This window comes from Chrysoperla carnea, assembly GCF_905475395.1.
Source record: "Chrysoperla carnea chromosome X unlocalized genomic scaffold, inChrCarn1.1 SUPER_X_unloc_46, whole genome shotgun sequence".
NCBI classification, from domain to species: Eukaryota; Metazoa; Arthropoda; class Insecta; order Neuroptera; family Chrysopidae; genus Chrysoperla; species Chrysoperla carnea.
Window position 1 is genome coordinate 1 of NW_025408174.1, and position 20,521 is coordinate 20,521.

At 24.1% G+C, this 20,521-nt stretch overlaps 4 non-coding genes across 4 annotated transcripts; all 4 read right to left on the reverse strand.

Annotated features, from left to right (window-relative positions):
• Window positions 1-555: 555 nt before the first annotated feature.
• On the reverse strand, window positions 556-674 carry LOC123304380. Its single transcript, XR_006536406.1, has one exon. It is a non-coding gene; the product is annotated as a 5S ribosomal RNA (ribosomal RNA).
• A 6,359-nt stretch (window positions 675-7,033) lies between these two features.
• On the reverse strand, window positions 7,034-7,152 carry LOC123304383. The gene has a single exon (XR_006536408.1). It is a non-coding gene; the product is annotated as a 5S ribosomal RNA (ribosomal RNA).
• Window positions 7,153-13,508: 6,356 nt separating this feature from the next.
• LOC123304384 lies at window positions 13,509-13,627 on the reverse strand. Its single transcript, XR_006536409.1, has one exon. It is a non-coding gene; the product is annotated as a 5S ribosomal RNA (ribosomal RNA).
• A 6,355-nt stretch (window positions 13,628-19,982) lies between these two features.
• Window positions 19,983-20,101, reverse strand: LOC123304385. Its single transcript, XR_006536410.1, has one exon. It is a non-coding gene; the product is annotated as a 5S ribosomal RNA (ribosomal RNA).
• Window positions 20,102-20,521: the final 420 nt, after the last annotated feature.

Sequence of the window (20,521 nt, forward strand, 5' to 3'; positions counted from 1 at the left end):
ATTTAGTAGGTTTATTTGAAGATACCAATTTATGCGCAATTCATGCAAAGCGTGTTACAATTATGCCTAAGGATATACAATTGGCAAGACGTATTCGTGGAGAACGTGCATAAGCGTTTTAAATGACAATTTAAAAAAAAAAAAAACAAATAAGAAATATTTTCGGTCCTATATATAGGACCAACATATATTATTAAATAAGAGTATATTATTTTTATTAAAAAATATATATATATATATATATATATATATATTATTGAAATAAAATTAAACATTATTAAAATTTTGTTATAATTATAAGCGATTGCTATTTCTAAAAATAAATAAATTTCATAAAATTTATATTATTTTATATTCATTTGAAATATTAAAAAAACTTCTCGCTTTAAAGTAACCATGATATGAGTTATAAATGCAATAAAATTTTATACAAAAAATAATATTTATTTGTTGACGAATAATATAAAAGGTTTACATTTCTAAATAACATATATTTATATATGGTGTGTAAAAAAAAAGAAAAGAAGAAAAATAATTTATATTTTTAATATAAAAAGGCAACCGCACACAGTGTTCCCAAGCGGTCACCCATCCAAGTACTGACTGTGCCCAATGTTGCTTAACTTCGGTGATCGGACGAGAACCGGTGTTTTCAACGTGGTATGGCTGTTGCCAGTAATAAATGAAAATTTTTACAAATATATATTTTTCATAAATATCATTAATATTAAAGTATATTATTAAAATTTTCAATGAAGTAATCAATTTAAATATATACTTATTTATTATACCATATATTTTAAATAAAAATGCAACCGCACACAGTATTCTCAAGTGGCCACCCATCCGTGGTACTGACTGTGGCAAATGTTTCTTAACTATTATTTTATAAAATATTTATACAAAAAATAATTTACTCTTATCAAATATTAATTTGTGGCCTGTATTAAGGCCTATGTTATTTTCATTTTTTAGCAAAAATAATGAAATATTTCAATATATTATTAAAGTAACAGATCATTTCTTTTTTGGTGCTGCTTTTTTAATTTTTGTAGGAGATGATTTGGCAACAGAAGCTTTCTTAGCTTTTGGTGCTTTCGGTTTACGAGCAGGGCTACTTTTGGCAGCGGATTTTGTACTTTTTGCTGGTTTTGCTTTAACTGGTGCTTTTTTTGATGCCGCTGATGATTTTGCAGTAACTTTTTTAGCAGCAGTTGATGATGATGGAGTCGCTTTTTTTGCTTTAGGCTTTTTGGCTGCCAATGATGTAGTTGTGGCTTTCTTTTCTTTTGGTGCCCGTTTACTTTTAGCACTCTTTGCTGAACCTTTTGCTCCACTTTCTTTTTTGGATACTTTTGATTTAGCTGAAGAATTAGATGAAGCGGAAGCAGCCAATTTGAATGAACCAGATGCACCTTTACCTTTAGTTTGTACCAAGGCTCCCTCAGTTACAGCAGCTTTTAAATATTTTTTAATAAATGGTGAAATTTTATCAGAATCCACTTTATAATTTGCAGCTAAATATTTTTTAATTGCTTGTAATGATGAACCACCACGTTCTTTTAAATTTTTAATTGCGTTAACAACCATTTCTGATGTACGTGGATGTGTTGGTTTTGAATGTTGTTTTGTACGTTTAGCACCAGAAGCTGTTGCTTTTTTTGTTGGTGTTGTAGAAGCAGCAGTAACCGCAGTTGCTGCAACAGCTGTAGAATTTTCTTCGGCCATATTTTTTTACTTTATAAAAATAATGTATTTATTATAAATATTTAAATGATAAAATATAATAATTCTATCAAATAAAAAATAAAGGTTTTCAATTATATCATTATTCACAATAATATAAGTCCCTATGTAAGTCAAAGTACCATGTAGAAAACACATAAAAATTAAATAGTATTTCTAATTTACTGTCGTAGTAAACATGATTTATTTTTTCAATTTCTATAATATATAAAATAATAAATTATAAATTTAATAATAATATTTATTTTATAAATTAAAATATATTTAATTTTTTTATTAACAATTATTAATAAACATAGTTTAATATTAATTATTTCAATCATACAAAACAATAATATTTTTAAGGTAAACTTAAAAAGTATATATTTTTATTTTTTATTTAATATCGATTTATTATAAATTATTAGTATATAAATAATTAAAAAATTTAATATATAAATATATATATTATAGTATAAGATTTCATTTTTAGAAAAACTTTTTTTGTCAATAATGAAAACGTATTATTATGAAATGTGTTAATCGAACATTGACAAAATATATTTCATTAGAAAATACTTTTATTTATGCATTAATATCAATAATTAACTATTAAATTAATTTTTTCATAATTATATAAAGAAATTTTATACTGATATAAGTATTTATATATTATAATATTTATTTTAAATATAAAAAAATTTATGACAAAATATATTATTAGAGTATTTGTTGAGATTAATATAAGATTATTTTAAATAAGAATTAATTTATATAATTATTAAAATATTATTAATTTTATGTTATGTAATTTTAATAAAAATAAATAATAATAATAATAAATATACAAATTTTTTAACAATTTAAATTTTATATGATCTAAATAATTTTGTTAAGTACGATATGAGAAATCATTGTAAGCTTCGTTAAGAAACTTTGTAATATAAAATAATAATAATAATATTAAATATATAAATAAATAAAATAAATTTGATATATATTTTTAGTTCATTCTGTGTATAAATCAAAGGATACCGAATAATTGGTAACGGATGCGATATATTATAGTATCGAGTATTAAAACATAATATATAAATTTATCTTGTTATTCAAATTTTTTGTTACTTAACTTATGTATTTAGAAAATTTATAATATTATTTATATAATTGACATAAAATCTTATAAATTGAAATTTTATTAATATGTATCAAAAGAAGAGAGTAACGTATTGATATAATATCAAAGGATACTGATTATTTAAATAACGAATACGTCATATATTGTTTGTGTAACGAAGTTCACTTGGCCATCTAGTTTAAAATAACATTTTCAATAGAAAGTTTATATGCTTTGTTTTTTTTTTTTCTTTAATTATTAAAAAAATAAATTGAAATTTAATTCAATCAAATTTTATAATAATTTTAAAAAAATTTTTCCTTTTAAAAAATATTTTGTGATGTTGTGATAATATGTATTAATACAAGTGCATCCTGATACTTTTATCTCTAGTAAAGGTATGAGTATCATGAACAGTTTTGTTATCTAATGATATTATTTTGATAATATTTTGTGTATATTCTTATAATATTTTGTCTAAATATCATCATAATACAATATTATTTTGATAATATTTTATGAATATTCTTATAATATGTTACCTAAATGTCATCATAATATGATGAATTATTTCCATAATAACATATAAAAAAAGAAAAAAAAAAAAAGAATCATTAATTTATAATTATTTAAATTGATTCTTTAAAAAAATATTATAATATATTATTTATAAAAATAATTTTTACTCTTATTTTAAATAAATTTGTGGCCTTTTATTAAAAGGCCTATGATCGATGTATTATTATTATAAAAATTAATGCAATGTTTTTAATTTATGCTTTCTTTTCAGTTTTCTTTGGTAATAACACTGCTTGAATGTTTGGTAATACACCACCTTGAGCAATTGTTACACCAGATAATAATTTATTTAATTCTTCATCATTACGAATTGCCAATTGTAAATGACGTGGAATGATACGTGTTTTTTTGTTATCACGGGCAGCATTACCAGCTAACTCGAGAACTTCTGCAGCCAAATATTCCATAACAGCAGCCAAATATACTGGGGCACCAGCACCTACTCGTTCAGCATAATTTCCTTTTCGTAATAATCTGTGAATTCTTCCAACAGGAAATTGTAATCCTGCTCGGCTTGATCTTGACTTTGCCTTTCCCTTTACTTTACCACCTTTACCTCGTCCAGACATAGCGAATAAATTTATTTAATTAATATTTTTTTTTGTAAATATAATCACACAGATGTGTACGTTACGGGGATTGTAACATAAATGTTTAAAATGTTATTTGGGTATTTTAATTTATAATATTTATAAAATATAAAACTTTAAAAATAAACCAATCACCTTATAGTATTATTTTTAGCCAATCAGAGAGTAGTATTCATTTTTATTGTTATATCCATCTTCGCGTATATAATACGCTAGTTGTATACACGACACGCTCATACATATACTGACTGGTGTTCTGTAACTATCTGTGTATATTAATTGTTTGTAACAATGCCACCAAAAACAAGTGGAAAAGCAGCAAAAAAAGCTGGCAAAGCTCAAAAAAATATATCAAAGAGTGATAAGAAAAAGAAGAGGAAGCGCAAGGAATCATATGCAATTTACATTTACAAAGTATTAAAACAAGTGCATCCTGATACTGGTATCTCTAGTAAAGCTATGAGTATCATGAACAGTTTTGTTAATGATATTTTTGAACGTATTGCTGCTGAAGCATCACGTTTAGCACATTATAATAAACGTTCAACAATCACAAGTCGGGAAATTCAAACCGCAGTTCGATTATTATTACCTGGTGAATTGGCAAAGCACGCTGTTAGTGAAGGTACTAAAGCTGTTACAAAATATACAAGTTCAAAATAAATAAATCGAAAATATTATTTAATTGATAACATAAAAATACATCAACCAACATATAAAAACGGCTCTCTTTTTAAGAGAGCCATCAAATTTTTTAAATAAGAGTAAATTATTTTTATATATACAAAAAAATAAAATAAACAATTATTAATATCATATTTAATATAAAATTTTATATATTAATAGCTTGAATATATCTATTATTAGTATATCAATATTATTAATTTTAAATATAATAAAGGATATCGCGGAATATATATCGTAAATCAGTGTAATGCAAATGCATTACATTACCTTTATTATTTTCATTTTACATTTACTACTTGTTTATGTACGCTTATAATTATTAGAAAAATATTTTTAATAATTTTAAAAAATAAATGAAATAATAAAAATTTAATAATAAATTATTTATTGAAAGTATAAAAAATGGTATAGCAAAATCTTTATTTTCTTTGATTAAGGCGAAATGTTTTATTAGTTATAAATTCGATAATCTCCTATCGATACTTGTTACTCTTAACTTGTATATATAAAAAATATAATAGTATATTAATTTATAATAAAATTTTTTCAAAAATTCAATAAGTTATTGTAAAATAAAATAGATAATATACAAATTATAATTTATTATTGCAGATATATTACAATAAAAAAAAAAAAAATAAATAAAAATATTTGGTAATGTATGTTATAAACAAAATAATTTGTTGTAAACAAATTATATAATATGTTATATTTATTAACAAATTTATTTACTCTTATATAAATAAAATTAGTGGCTTCCCAAAAAGGAAAGCCTGTTTAAATTTATCGGATGTATTAAATATTCTTTAATAAATTTACTAAATATTTTAAGTAAATTATTATATTTTCTTAACCTCCAAAACCATACAAAGTACGACCTTGTCGTTTTAATGCATATACAACATCCATAGCTGTAACTGTTTTACGTTTTGCGTGTTCAGTATATGTAACAGCATCCCGAATAACATTTTCAAGGAATACTTTAAGTACACCACGTGTTTCTTCATAAATTAAACCAGAGATACGTTTTACTCCACCTCGTCGTGCTAAACGACGAATTGCAGGTTTTGTAATACCTTGGATATTATCACGCAAAACTTTTCTATGACGTTTTGCACCCCCTTTTCCAAGACCCTTTCCACCTTTTCCTCTGCCAGTCATTTTAATAAAAAATTATTTACAATATTTTAACGAACGGATAACACGTGTGTTAACCTCACAAGTATTGTAATGTATGTGAGCGCCGGTACAATTGTGCCTTTTTATATAAAGCATTAAAGATTTTTTAAGCCACGCCTATACAATTTGATTAGTCCATACTCTGATAGCTATCCAATAGGATATGACAACAAAAATTTTGAAATTTCATATAAATATAAATACAACACATTTATTTCGCATTTAAACATTTGACTTTGTAGTATCAAATTGTCGAATATAATTTTTAAAATTGTGTGTTTTTTTGTAAAAACATTATTATTTGAAAATGGCTAGAACCAAGCAAACTGCACGTAAATCAACTGGTGGTAAAGCACCAAGAAAACAATTAGCAACGAAAGCTGCACGTAAAAGTGCACCAGCAACTGGTGGAGTAAAAAAACCACACAGATATCGTCCTGGTACAGTAGCTTTACGAGAAATTCGTCGTTATCAAAAAAGTACTGAATTGTTAATTCGTAAATTACCATTCCAACGTTTAGTACGTGAAATTGCACAAGATTTTAAAACCGATTTACGTTTCCAAAGTTCAGCTGTTATGGCATTACAAGAAGCTAGTGAAGCCTATTTAGTAGGTTTATTTGAAGATACCAATTTATGCGCAATTCATGCAAAGCGTGTTACAATTATGCCTAAGGATATACAATTGGCAAGACGTATTCGTGGAGAACGTGCATAAGCGTTTTAAATGACAATTTAAAAAAAAAAAAAACAAATAAGAAATATTTTCGGTCCTATATATAGGACCAACATATATTATTAAATAAGAGTATATTATTTTTATTAAAAAATATATATATATATATATATATAAATTATTGAAATAAAATTAAACATTATTAAAATTTTGTTATAATTATAAGCGATTGCTATTTCTAAAAATAAATAAATTTCATAAAATTTATATTATTTTATATTCATTTGAAATATTAAAAAAACTTCTCGCTTTAAAGTAACCATGATATGAGTTATAAATGCAATAAAATTTTATACAAAAAATAATATTTATTTGTTGACGAATAATATAAAAGGTTTACATTTCTAAATAACATATATTTATATATGGTGTGTAAAAAAAAAGAAAAGAAGAAAAATAATTTATATTTTTAATATAAAAAGGCAACCGCACACAGTGTTCCCAAGCGGTCACCCATCCAAGTACTGACTGTGCCCAATGTTGCTTAACTTCGGTGATCGGACGAGAACCGGTGTTTTCAACGTGGTATGGCTGTTGCCAGTAATAAATGAAAATTTTTACAAATATATATTTTTCATAAATATCATTAATATTAAAGTATATTATTAAAATTTTCAATGAAGTAATCAATTTAAATATATACTTATTTATTATACCATATATTTTAAATAAAAATGCAACCGCACACAGTATTCTCAAGTGGCCACCCATCCGTGGTACTGACTGTGGCAAATGTTTCTTAACTATTATTTTATAAAATATTTATACAAAAAATAATTTACTCTTATCAAATATTAATTTGTGGCCTGTATTAAGGCCTATGTTATTTTCATTTTTTAGCAAAAATAATGAAATATTTCAATATATTATTAAAGTAACAGATCATTTCTTTTTTGGTGCTGCTTTTTTAATTTTTGTAGGAGATGATTTGGCAACAGAAGCTTTCTTAGCTTTTGGTGCTTTCGGTTTACGAGCAGGGCTACTTTTGGCAGCGGATTTTGTACTTTTTGCTGGTTTTGCTTTAACTGGTGCTTTTTTTGATGCCGCTGATGATTTTGCAGTAACTTTTTTAGCAGCAGTTGATGATGATGGAGTCGCTTTTTTTGCTTTAGGCTTTTTGGCTGCCAATGATGTAGTTGTGGCTTTCTTTTCTTTTGGTGCCCGTTTACTTTTAGCACTCTTTGCTGAACCTTTTGCTCCACTTTCTTTTTTGGATACTTTTGATTTAGCTGAAGAATTAGATGAAGCGGAAGCAGCCAATTTGAATGAACCAGATGCACCTTTACCTTTAGTTTGTACCAAGGCTCCCTCAGTTACAGCAGCTTTTAAATATTTTTTAATAAATGGTGAAATTTTATCAGAATCCACTTTATAATTTGCAGCTAAATATTTTTTAATTGCTTGTAATGATGAACCACCACGTTCTTTTAAATTTTTAATTGCGTTAACAACCATTTCTGATGTACGTGGATGTGTTGGTTTTGAATGTTGTTTTGTACGTTTAGCACCAGAAGCTGTTGCTTTTTTTGTTGGTGTTGTAGAAGCAGCAGTAACCGCAGTTGCTGCAACAGCTGTAGAATTTTCTTCGGCCATATTTTTTTACTTTATAAAAATAATGTATTTATTATAAATATTTAAATGATAAAATATAATAATTCTATCAAATAAAAAATAAAGGTTTTCAATTATATCATTATTCACAATAATATAAGTCCCTATGTAAGTCAAAGTACCATGTAGAAAACACATAAAAATTAAATAGTATTTCTAATTTACTGTCGTAGTAAACATGATTTATTTTTTCAATTTCTATAATATATAAAATAATAAATTATAAATTTAATAATAATATTTATTTTATAAATTAAAATATATTTAATTTTTTTATTAACAATTATTAATAAACATAGTTTAATATTAATTATTTCAATCATACAAAACAATAATATTTTTAAGGTAAACTTAAAAAGTATATATTTTTATTTTTTATTTAATATCGATTTATTATAAATTATTAGTATATAAATAATTAAAAAATTTAATATATAAATATATATATTATAGTATAAGATTTCATTTTTAGAAAAACTTTTTTTGTCAATAATGAAAACGTATTATTATGAAATGTGTTAATCGAACATTGACAAAATATATTTCATTAGAAAATACTTTTATTTATGCATTAATATCAATAATTAACTATTAAATTAATTTTTTCATAATTATATAAAGAAATTTTATACTGATATAAGTATTTATATATTATAATATTTATTTTAAATATAAAAAAATTTATGACAAAATATATTATTAGAGTATTTGTTGAGATTAATATAAGATTATTTTAAATAAGAATTAATTTATATAATTATTAAAATATTATTAATTTTATGTTATGTAATTTTAATAAAAATAAATAATAATAATAATAAATATACAAATTTTTTAACAATTTAAATTTTATATGATCTAAATAATTTTGTTAAGTACGATATGAGAAATCATTGTAAGCTTCGTTAAGAAACTTTGTAATATAAAATAATAATAATAATATTAAATATATAAATAAATAAAATAAATTTGATATATATTTTTAGTTCATTCTGTGTATAAATCAAAGGATACCGAATAATTGGTAACGGATGCGATATATTATAGTATCGAGTATTAAAACATAATATATAAATTTATCTTGTTATTCAAATTTTTTGTTACTTAACTTATGTATTTAGAAAATTTATAATATTATTTATATAATTGACATAAAATCTTATAAATTGAAATTTTATTAATATGTATCAAAAGAAGAGAGTAACGTATTGATATAATATCAAAGGATACTGATTATTTAAATAACGAATACGTCATATATTGTTTGTGTAACGAAGTTCACTTGGCCATCTAGTTTAAAATAACATTTTCAATAGAAAGTTTATATGCTTTGTTTTTTTTTTTTCTTTAATTATTAAAAAAATAAATTGAAATTTAATTCAATCAAATTTTATAATAATTTTAAAAAAATTTTTCCTTTTAAAAAATATTTTGTGATGTTGTGATAATATGTATTAATACAAGTGCATCCTGATACTTTTATCTCTAGTAAAGGTATGAGTATCATGAACAGTTTTGTTATCTAATGATATTATTTTGATAATATTTTGTGTATATTCTTATAATATTTTGTCTAAATATCATCATAATACAATATTATTTTGATAATATTTTATGAATATTCTTATAATATGTTACCTAAATGTCATCATAATATGATGAATTATTTCCATAATAACATATAAAAAAAGAAAAAAAAAAAAAGAATCATTAATTTATAATTATTTAAATTGATTCTTTAAAAAAATATTATAATATATTATTTATAAAAATAATTTTTACTCTTATTTTAAATAAATTTGTGGCCTTTTATTAAAAGGCCTATGATCGATGTATTATTATTATAAAAATTAATGCAATGTTTTTAATTTATGCTTTCTTTTCAGTTTTCTTTGGTAATAACACTGCTTGAATGTTTGGTAATACACCACCTTGAGCAATTGTTACACCAGATAATAATTTATTTAATTCTTCATCATTACGAATTGCCAATTGTAAATGACGTGGAATGATACGTGTTTTTTTGTTATCACGGGCAGCATTACCAGCTAACTCGAGAACTTCTGCAGCCAAATATTCCATAACAGCAGCCAAATATACTGGGGCACCAGCACCTACTCGTTCAGCATAATTTCCTTTTCGTAATAATCTGTGAATTCTTCCAACAGGAAATTGTAATCCTGCTCGGCTTGATCTTGACTTTGCCTTTCCCTTTACTTTACCACCTTTACCTCGTCCAGACATAGCGAATAAATTTATTTAATTAATATTTTTTTTTGTAAATATAATCACACAGATGTGTACGTTACGGGGATTGTAACATAAATGTTTAAAATGTTATTTGGGTATTTTAATTTATAATATTTATAAAATATAAAACTTTAAAAATAAACCAATCACCTTATAGTATTATTTTTAGCCAATCAGAGAGTAGTATTCATTTTTATTGTTATATCCATCTTCGCGTATATAATACGCTAGTTGTATACACGACACGCTCATACATATACTGACTGGTGTTCTGTAACTATCTGTGTATATTAATTGTTTGTAACAATGCCACCAAAAACAAGTGGAAAAGCAGCAAAAAAAGCTGGCAAAGCTCAAAAAAATATATCAAAGAGTGATAAGAAAAAGAAGAGGAAGCGCAAGGAATCATATGCAATTTACATTTACAAAGTATTAAAACAAGTGCATCCTGATACTGGTATCTCTAGTAAAGCTATGAGTATCATGAACAGTTTTGTTAATGATATTTTTGAACGTATTGCTGCTGAAGCATCACGTTTAGCACATTATAATAAACGTTCAACAATCACAAGTCGGGAAATTCAAACCGCAGTTCGATTATTATTACCTGGTGAATTGGCAAAGCACGCTGTTAGTGAAGGTACTAAAGCTGTTACAAAATATACAAGTTCAAAATAAATAAATCGAAAATATTATTTAATTGATAACATAAAAATACATCAACATATAAAAACGGCTCTCTTTTTAAGAGAGCCATCAAATTTTTTAAATAAGAGTAAATTATTTTTATATATACAAAAAAATAAAATAAACAATTATTAATATCATATTTAATATAAAATTTTATATATTAATAGCTTGAATATATCTATTATTAGTATATCAATATTATTAATTTTAAATATAATAAAGGATATCGCGGAATATATATCGTAAATCAGTGTAATGCAAATGCATTACATTACCTTTATTATTTTCATTTTACATTTACTACTTGTTTATGTACGCTTATAATTATTAGAAAAATATTTTTAATAATTTTAAAAAATAAATGAAATAATAAAAATTTAATAATAAATTATTTATTGAAAGTATAAAAAATGGTATAGCAAAATCTTTATTTTCTTTGATTAAGGCGAAATGTTTTATTAGTTATAAATTCGATAATCTCCTATCGATACTTGTTACTCTTAACTTGTATATATAAAAAATATAATAGTATATTAATTTATAATAAAATTTTTTCAAAAATTCAATAAGTTATTGTAAAATAAAATAGATAATATACAAATTATAATTTATTATTGCAGATATATTACAATAAAAAAAAAAAAAAATAAATAAAAATATTTGGTAATGTATGTTATAAACAAAATAATTTGTTGTAAACAAATTATATAATATGTTATATTTATTAACAAATTTATTTACTCTTATATAAATAAAATTAGTGGCTTCCCAAAAAGGAAAGCCTGTTTAAATTTATCGGATGTATTAAATATTCTTTAATAAATTTACTAAATATTTTAAGTAAATTATTATATTTTCTTAACCTCCAAAACCATACAAAGTACGACCTTGTCGTTTTAATGCATATACAACATCCATAGCTGTAACTGTTTTACGTTTTGCGTGTTCAGTATATGTAACAGCATCCCGAATAACATTTTCAAGGAATACTTTAAGTACACCACGTGTTTCTTCATAAATTAAACCAGAGATACGTTTTACTCCACCTCGTCGTGCTAAACGACGAATTGCAGGTTTTGTAATACCTTGGATATTATCACGCAAAACTTTTCTATGACGTTTTGCACCCCCTTTTCCAAGACCCTTTCCACCTTTTCCTCTGCCAGTCATTTTAATAAAAAATTATTTACAATATTTTAACGAACGGATAACACGTGTGTTAACCTCACAAGTATTGTAATGTATGTGAGCGCCGGTACAATTGTGCCTTTTTATATAAAGCATTAAAGATTTTTTAAGCCACGCCTATACAATTTGATTAGTCCATACTCTGATAGCTATCCAATAGGATATGACAACAAAAATTTTGAAATTTCATATAAATATAAATACAACACATTTATTTCGCATTTAAACATTTGACTTTGTAGTATCAAATTGTCGAATATAATTTTTAAAATTGTGTGTTTTTTTGTAAAAACATTATTATTTGAAAATGGCTAGAACCAAGCAAACTGCACGTAAATCAACTGGTGGTAAAGCACCAAGAAAACAATTAGCAACGAAAGCTGCACGTAAAAGTGCACCAGCAACTGGTGGAGTAAAAAAACCACACAGATATCGTCCTGGTACAGTAGCTTTACGAGAAATTCGTCGTTATCAAAAAAGTACTGAATTGTTAATTCGTAAATTACCATTCCAACGTTTAGTACGTGAAATTGCACAAGATTTTAAAACCGATTTACGTTTCCAAAGTTCAGCTGTTATGGCATTACAAGAAGCTAGTGAAGCCTATTTAGTAGGTTTATTTGAAGATACCAATTTATGCGCAATTCATGCAAAGCGTGTTACAATTATGCCTAAGGATATACAATTGGCAAGACGTATTCGTGGAGAACGTGCATAAGCGTTTTAAATGACAATTTAAAAAAAAAAAAAACAAATAAGAAATATTTTCGGTCCTATATATAGGACCAACATATATTATTAAATAAGAGTATATTATTTTTATTAAAAAATATATATATATATATATATATAAATTATTGAAATAAAATTAAACATTATTAAAATTTTGTTATAATTATAAGCGATTGCTATTTCTAAAAATAAATAAATTTCATAAAATTTATATTATTTTATATTCATTTGAAATATTAAAAAAACTTCTCGCTTTAAAGTAACCATGATATGAGTTATAAATGCAATAAAATTTTATACAAAAAATAATATTTATTTGTTGACGAATAATATAAAAGGTTTACATTTCTAAATAACATATATTTATATATGGTGTGTAAAAAAAAAGAAAAGAAGAAAAATAATTTATATTTTTAATATAAAAAGGCAACCGCACACAGTGTTCCCAAGCGGTCACCCATCCAAGTACTGACTGTGCCCAATGTTGCTTAACTTCGGTGATCGGACGAGAACCGGTGTTTTCAACGTGGTATGGCTGTTGCCAGTAATAAATGAAAATTTTTACAAATATATATTTTTCATAAATATCATTAATATTAAAGTATATTATTAAAATTTTCAATGAAGTAATCAATTTAAATATATACTTATTTATTATACCATATATTTTAAATAAAAATGCAACCGCACACAGTATTCTCAAGTGGCCACCCATCCGTGGTACTGACTGTGGCAAATGTTTCTTAACTATTATTTTATAAAATATTTATACAAAAAATAATTTACTCTTATCAAATATTAATTTGTGGCCTGTATTAAGGCCTATGTTATTTTCATTTTTTAGCAAAAATAATGAAATATTTCAATATATTATTAAAGTAACAGATCATTTCTTTTTTGGTGCTGCTTTTTTAATTTTTGTAGGAGATGATTTGGCAACAGAAGCTTTCTTAGCTTTTGGTGCTTTCGGTTTACGAGCAGGGCTACTTTTGGCAGCGGATTTTGTACTTTTTGCTGGTTTTGCTTTAACTGGTGCTTTTTTTGATGCCGCTGATGATTTTGCAGTAACTTTTTTAGCAGCAGTTGATGATGATGGAGTCGCTTTTTTTGCTTTAGGCTTTTTGGCTGCCAATGATGTAGTTGTGGCTTTCTTTTCTTTTGGTGCCCGTTTACTTTTAGCACTCTTTGCTGAACCTTTTGCTCCACTTTCTTTTTTGGATACTTTTGATTTAGCTGAAGAATTAGATGAAGCGGAAGCAGCCAATTTGAATGAACCAGATGCACCTTTACCTTTAGTTTGTACCAAGGCTCCCTCAGTTACAGCAGCTTTTAAATATTTTTTAATAAATGGTGAAATTTTATCAGAATCCACTTTATAATTTGCAGCTAAATATTTTTTAATTGCTTGTAATGATGAACCACCACGTTCTTTTAAATTTTTAATTGCGTTAACAACCATTTCTGATGTACGTGGATGTGTTGGTTTTGAATGTTGTTTTGTACGTTTAGCACCAGAAGCTGTTGCTTTTTTTGTTGGTGTTGTAGAAGCAGCAGTAACCGCAGTTGCTGCAACAGCTGTAGAATTTTCTTCGGCCATATTTTTTTACTTTATAAAAATAATGTATTTATTATAAATATTTAAATGATAAAATATAATAATTCTATCAAATAAAAAATAAAGGTTTTCAATTATATCATTATTCACAATAATATAAGTCCCTATGTAAGTCAAAGTACCATGTAGAAAACACATAAAAATTAAATAGTATTTCTAATTTACTGTCGTAGTAAACATGATTTATTTTTTCAATTTCTATAATATATAAAATAATAAATTATAAATTTAATAATAATATTTATTTTATAAATTAAAATATATTTAATTTTTTTATTAACAATTATTAATAAACATAGTTTAATATTAATTATTTCAATCATACAAAACAATAATATTTTTAAGGTAAACTTAAAAAGTATATATTTTTATTTTTTATTTAATATCGATTTATTATAAATTATTAGTATATAAATAATTAAAAAATTTAATATATAAATATATATATTATAGTATAAGATTTCATTTTTAGAAAAACTTTTTTTGTCAATAATGAAAACGTATTATTATGAAATGTGTTAATCGAACATTGACAAAATATATTTCATTAGAAAATACTTTTATTTATGCATTAATATCAATAATTAACTATTAAATTAATTTTTTCATAATTATATAAAGAAATTTTATACTGATATAAGTATTTATATATTATAATATTTATTTTAAATATAAAAAAATTTATGACAAAATATATTATTAGAGTATTTGTTGAGATTAATATAAGATTATTTTAAATAAGAATTAATTTATATAATTATTAAAATATTATTAATTTTATGTTATGTAATTTTAATAAAAATAAATAATAATAATAATAAATATACAAATTTTTTAACAATTTAAATTTTATATGATCTAAATAATTTTGTTAAGTACGATATGAGAAATCATTGTAAGCTTCGTTAAGAAACTTTGTAATATAAAATAATAATAATAATATTAAATATATAAATAAATAAAATAAATTTGATATATATTTTTAGTTCATTCTGTGTATAAATCAAAGGATACCGAATAATTGGTAACGGATGCGATATATTATAGTATCGAGTATTAAAACATAATATATAAATTTATCTTGTTATTCAAATTTGTTGTTACTTAACTTATGTATTTAGAAAATTTATAATATTATTTATATAATTGACATAAAATCTTATAAATTGAAATTTTATTAATATGTATCAAAAGAAGAGAGTAACGTATTGATATAATATCAAAGGATACTGATTATTTAAATAACGAATACGTCATATATTGTTTGTGTAACGAAGTTCACTTGGCCATCTAGTTTAAAATAACATTTTCAATAGAAAGTTTATATGCTTTGTTTTTTTTTTTTCTTTAATTATTAAAAAAATAAATTGAAATTTAATTCAATCAAATTTTATAATAATTTTAAAAAAATTTTTCCTTTTAAAAAATATTTTGTGATGTTGTGATAATATGTATTAATACAAGTGCATCCTGATACTTTTATCTCTAGTAAAGGTATGAGTATCATGAACAGTTTTGTTATCTAATGATATTATTTTGATAATATTTTGTGTATATTCTTATAATATTTTGTCTAAATATCATCATAATACAATATTATTTTGATAATATTTTATGAATATTCTTATAATATGTTACCTAAATGTCATCATAATATGATGAATTATTTCCATAATAACATATAAAAAAAGAAAAAAAAAAAAAGAATCATTAATTTATAATTATTTAAATTGATTCTTTAAAAAAATATTATAATATATTATTTATAAAAATAATTTTTACTCTTATTTTAAATAAATTTGTGGCCTTTTATTAAAAGGCCTATGATCGATGTATTATTATTATAAAAATTAATGCAATGTTTTTAATTTATGCTTTCTTTTCAGTTTTCTTTGGTAATAACACTGCTTGAATGTTTGGTAATACACCACCTTGAGCAATTGTTACACCAGATAATAATTTATTTAATTCTTCATCATTACGAATTGCCAATTGTAAATGACGTGGAATGATACGTGTTTTTTTGTTATCACGGGCAGCATTACCAGCTAACTCGAGAACTTCTGCAGCCAAATATTCCATAACAGCAGCCAAATATACTGGGGCACCAGCACCTACTCGTTCAGCATAATTTCCTTTTCGTAATAATCTGTGAATTCTTCCAACAGGAAATTGTAATCCTGCTCGGCTTGATCTTGACTTTGCCTTTCCCTTTACTTTACCACCTTTACCTCGTCCAGACATAGCGAATAAATTTATTTAATTAATATTTTTTTTTGTAAATATAATCACACAGATGTGTACGTTACGGGGATTGTAACATAAATGTTTAAAATGTTATTTGGGTATTTTAATTTATAATATTTATAAAATATAAAACTTTAAAAATAAACCAATCACCTTATAGTATTATTTTTAGCCAATCAGAGAGTAGTATTCATTTTTATTGTTATATCCATCTTCGCGTATATAATACGCTAGTTGTATACACGACACGCTCATACATATACTGACTGGTGTTCTGTAACTATCTGTGTATATTAATTGTTTGTAACAATGCCACCAAAAACAAGTGGAAAAGCAGCAAAAAAAGCTGGCAAAGCTCAAAAAAATATATCAAAGAGTGATAAGAAAAAGAAGAGGAAGCGCAAGGAATCATATGCAATTTACATTTACAAAGTATTAAAACAAGTGCATCCTGATACTGGTATCTCTAGTAAAGCTATGAGTATCATGAACAGTTTTGTTAATGATATTTTTGAACGTATTGCTGCTGAAGCATCACGTTTAGCACATTATAATAAACGTTCAACAATCACAAGTCGGGAAATTCAAACCGCAGTTCGATTATTATTACCTGGTGAATTGGCAAAGCACGCTGTTAGTGAAGGTACTAAAGCTGTTACAAAATATACAAGTTCAAAATAAATAAATCGAAAATATTATTTAATTGATAACATAAAAATACATCAACATATAAAAACGGCTCTCTTTTTAAGAGAGCCATCAAATTTTTTAAATAAGAGTAAATTATTTTTATATATACAAAAAAATAAAATAAACAATTATTAATATCATATTTAATATAAAATTTTATATATTAATAGCTTGAATATATCTATTATTAGTATATCAATATTATTAATTTTAAATATAATAAAGGATATCGCGGAATATATATCGTAAATCAGTGTAATGCATTTGCATTACATTACCTTTATTATTTTCATTTTACATTTACTACTTGTTTATGTACGCTTATAATTATTAGAAAAATATTTTTAATAATTTTAAAAAATAAATGAAATAATAAAAATTTAATAATAAATTATTTATTGAAAGTATAAAAAATGGTATAGCAAAATCTTTATTTTCTTTGATTAAGGCGAAATGTTTTATTAGTTATAAATTCGATAATCTCCTATCGATACTTGTTACTCTTAACTTGTATATATAAAAAATATAATAGTATATTAATTTATAATAAAATTTTTTCAAAAATTCAATAAGTTATTGTAAAATAAAATAGATAATATACAAATTATAATTTATTATTGCAGATATATTACAATAAAAAAAAAAAAAATAAATAAAAATATTTGGTAATGTATGTTATAAACAAAATAATTTGTTGTAAACAAATTATATAATATGTTATATTTATTAACAAATTTATTTACTCTTATATAAATAAAATTAGTGGCTTCCCAAAAAGGAAAGCCTGTTTAAATTTATCGGATGTATTAAATATTCTTTAATAAATTTACTAAATATTTTAAGTAAATTATTATATTTTCTTAACCTCCAAAACCATACAAAGTACGACCTTGTCGTTTTAATGCATATACAACATCCATAGCTGTAACTGTTTTACGTTTTGCGTGTTCAGTATATGTAACAGCATCCCGAATAACATTTTCAAGGAATACTTTAAGTACACCACGTGTTTCTTCATAAATTAAACCAGAGATACGTTTTACTCCACCTCGTCGTGCTAAACGACGAATTGCAGGTTTTGTAATACCTTGGATATTATCACGCAAAACTTTTCTATGACGTTTTGCACCCCCTTTTCCAAGACCCTTTCCACCTTTTCCTCTGCCAGTCATTTTAATAAAAAATTATTTACAATATTTTAACGAACGGATAACACGTGTGTTAACCTCACAAGTATTGTAATGTATGTGAGCGCCGGTACAATTGTGCCTTTTTATATAAAGCATTAAAGATTTTTTAAGCCACGCCTATACAATTTGATTAGTCCATACTCTGATAGCTATCCAATAGGATATGACAACAAAAATTTTGAAATTTCATATAAATATAAATACAACACATTTATTTCGCATTTAAACATTTGACTTTGTAGTATCAAATTGTCGAATATAATTTTTAAAATTGTGTGTTTTTTTGTAAAAACATTATTATTTGAAAATGGCTAGAACCAAGCAAACTGCACGTAAATCAACTGGTGGTAAAGCACCAAGAAAACAATTAGCAACGAAAGCTGCACGTAAAAGTGCACCAGCAACTGGTGGAGTAAAAAAACCACACAGATATCGTCCTGGTACAGTAGCTTTACGAGAAATTCGTCGTTATCAAAAAAGTACTGAATTGTTAATTCGTAAATTACCATTCCAACGTTTAGTACGTGAAATTGCACAAGATTTTAAAACCGATTTACGTTTCCAAAGTTCAGCTGTTATGGCATTACAAGAAGCTAGTGAAGCCTATTTAGTAGGTTTATTTGAAGATACCAATTTATGCGCAATTCATGCAAAGCGTGTTACAATTATGCCTAAGGATATACAATTGGCAAGACGTATTCGTGGAGAACGTGCATAAGCGTTTTAAATGACAATTTAAAAAAAAAAAAAACAAATAAGAAATATTTTCGGTCCTATATATAGGACCAACATATATTATTAAATAAGAGTATATTATTTTTATTAAAAAATATATATATATATATATATATAAATTATTGAAATAAAATTAAACATTATTAAAATTTTGTTATAATTATAAGCGATTGCTATTTCTAAAAATAAATAAATTTCATAAAATTTATATTATTTTATATTCATTTGAAATATTAAAAAAACTTCTCGCTTTAAAGTAACCATGATATGAGTTATAAATGCAATAAAATTTTATACAAAAAATAATATTTATTTGTTGACGAATAATATAAAAGGTTTACATTTCTAAATAACATATATTTATATATGGTGTGTAAAAAAAAAGAAAAGAAGAAAAATAATTTATATTTTTAATATAAAAAGGCAACCGCACACAGTGTTCCCAAGCGGTCACCCATCCAAGTACTGACTGTGCCCAATGTTGCTTAACTTCGGTGATCGGACGAGAACCGGTGTTTTCAACGTGGTATGGCTGTTGCCAGTAATAAATGAAAATTTTTACAAATATATATTTTTCATAAATATCATTAATATTAAAGTATATTATTAAAATTTTCAATGAAGTAATCAATTTAAATATATACTTATTTATTATACCATATATTTTAAATAAAAATGCAACCGCACACAGTATTCTCAAGTGGCCACCCATCCGTGGTACTGACTGTGGCAAATGTTTCTTAACTATTATTTTATAAAATATTTATACAAAAAATAATTTACTCTTATCAAATATTAATTTGTGGCCTGTATTAAGGCCTATGTTATTTTCATTTTTTAGCAAAAATAATGAAATATTTCAATATATTATTAAAGTAACAGATCATTTCTTTTTTGGTGCTGCTTTTTTAATTTTTGTAGGAGATGATTTGGCAACAGAAGCTTTCTTAGCTTTTGGTG